The following is a 2575-nucleotide window of genomic DNA, read 5'->3' as shown; positions in this document are numbered from 1 at the left end:
CAATTGTCAAGTGACATAGCCAGATCATCAACTTTCGTGTAGGGATTGTCGTTTACATGGATGATAACGGACATGATCAAATCGAATCCCCTGTCGAGAAAAAAGCGGTTTGGTTCGTACAAACTAAGGTTATTCGGTATCCTTACAAGTCTTACAAGAGTTCTTACAAGAACTGCAGCGTTCTAGGGAGTCGAATTTAGTAAAACTCCAATGAATTTCCCAACCGTCACAAACAGCCGTCACAAGCCACCCAAAGAAGTTGAAAACGTTTCTTTTTACAACTTGGCATTTGAAAGATACGTACAGAGCACGGAGGCGGCAGCCACTTTCAAGACACCTCTATAGATTCCGAACCCGGCAAATTGAAGTTGTATTCCACCATCATATCCCCTCGGCCACCTACTTCAAAAACAGGTCACTTATACACTTATACGCCCCCGATCATGCCGTAGGGCCGCTAGGAATCTTGCAGAACAATTAGAGCTATCGGACTATACGCATTTTTTATTCAGTATGCAGAAGGAACCGACTGATGGGGTTAGTAGATGCTATGTTGATGACCGGTTCTATGAACAAATGCACTAATGAGCATCATTAATTAAGTAGAACGTACGTTCAATAACAGCGCAATCGGTAGGGGCGGAAAAGGGAGTCAGTGAGGCAGCATGACTTTCTGGAAGCTATAGCGAGTAGGTATACAAACGTACGGATACCTGCAGTCTTTAGCCGACAGCGTGACGAGGCCACACGTGCCACCCGTCAGACAGGAATGCGCGCTTAGTCCCACTTGAAGCAAAATAGCAACAGACACTATCGGATAAGATACAATCCGAAGGTAATACAAAAGATAGGAGAGCTATGAAGTCGAGTTGGCGCAGTAGGTAGTGCGCCACTCTGCCATCCGACGGGTTCCGTATTGGATCTCCGGGCAGCTCGCTTTTCTATCGGAGCAGACGTTTGATTGTAGGTGAATTCGACCCTAATTCCCAGCGACAAAATCTCGACACTGACTAGGGCGTAAGCAGACTTTAAGCAGGAGCCAAACCCCTGGGAGCGAGTAGCGGAGAAACAAGGCGGTATTATAAACAGATGTAACGCATGCTACTCATGAGTAGTCAGTACAAAAAGGAAAAATACGGATTAACAAGAGGAATCAACAGCCACCTTATCCTCAGCCAGATCACGTCGACAGCATATCGAGAGATCACTGTTATCAACTATGTAGGATACACATGACAAGGATTTTTTTGCTCTTCATCATCGCTGGCGAATTTTCAGACACAAACGCTTTATTGGGAATGCAGGGACGTCTGTGTACTTGAAATGTATAGAAAAAGGGAAAAAGTCTACAAAAGTCTGAGAGGCGGAACTGGGCGGGCTTAGGGAAACGAAGACTCCTCACAACGGGGAACAAATCATGTGAGCATTAGTTCTACAAGTTCGGTTCTGTTGGGTGCCTGAAATAAGGACACACTGAGTTTTTATGTGCAGGTATTCTTGCGTACATTTGTGATGAACATTCAGAAGGCAACCAATCCTATGTGAACATAACTGGTGAAGAATGTCACCGGTATTAGCTTGTGAAGATACATTTGTGTCTTCCAATGAAGTTATTTACTAGGTAAATAGGGTTGTTTTTAATCATAAGCTGATAAAAGCCGATTGCGCCGTTCGATGACGCTGCGTAATAATAAAAATAGTATCAGTACTACTACTCGTAACAATAAATATCTCAGTACATTTATGAAAACGGTGGGTCTTGTTCCAACGTGATGTCTGTCTGTTGTTGACTTCTCCAATTATCACCTGCCTTCGCGGAGCGGGCTTTTAAAGTAACGCTGGGTTCACTTGGGTGCGAGATGTCTTGGTGGTTAGATGGTGAATTTGCTGACTGGAAGGTCCGTGGTTCGAACCCGACCTATGACTTTCGACTTCCCCTGTCCAGGCTTGGGAATCCTAGCAGCATTCCAGCCCTTGTGCTTCCTTCTTATGGCACGGCAGCTGGTCACCGAAGGGTTGCTACAGCTGAAGGAAAAAAAACCGGGTCCACTTGTTTCAAACTTGTAGAGTCAGTGATACCGCTCACCTCACTGGTATATTTAAACGGCAATGAAGCATCAGCGTCAACACCACTTTTGCTGACCTATGGTAGCGTTTATGACCGCCTTGCGAGAATTGTCGTAACTTGGTTTCTCACCACTAATAATCTTTATTCGTATACTCTTCTCTAGTTTACCTTGGTCATGTGGCTTGTGGGCCCGTCTGGCTTAGCTCCGTGGTATGCTTCATTATTATCGTTCACCTGTTTACTAGTGCACCACACCAAGAAGATAGAGGCCGTGTCTGCGACCTTTGACCTCCTACATATCCACTTCAAGAGACTAGTCACTGCTGGCAGATTATTTAGTCGTACTGAGTTTCAGTCTTTATTATCTCAAGAAAATCCAGCTCTTCATGGTTTTAAGGACGTTGCACTCGGTATGTTTAGGCCACGAAAATTATAGGTCCATTCCCTTGCTAAATCATCAAGCGTTTGCCTATTTTATCCCTGTTAGAATGGAGTCCACGATAAAAA

This window comes from Opisthorchis viverrini (genome assembly GCF_000715545.1).
Source record: "Opisthorchis viverrini unplaced genomic scaffold opera_v5_124, whole genome shotgun sequence".
In the NCBI taxonomy this organism is placed as follows: Eukaryota; Metazoa; Platyhelminthes; class Trematoda; order Opisthorchiida; family Opisthorchiidae; genus Opisthorchis; species Opisthorchis viverrini.
This window is presented reverse-complemented; position numbering follows the sequence as displayed.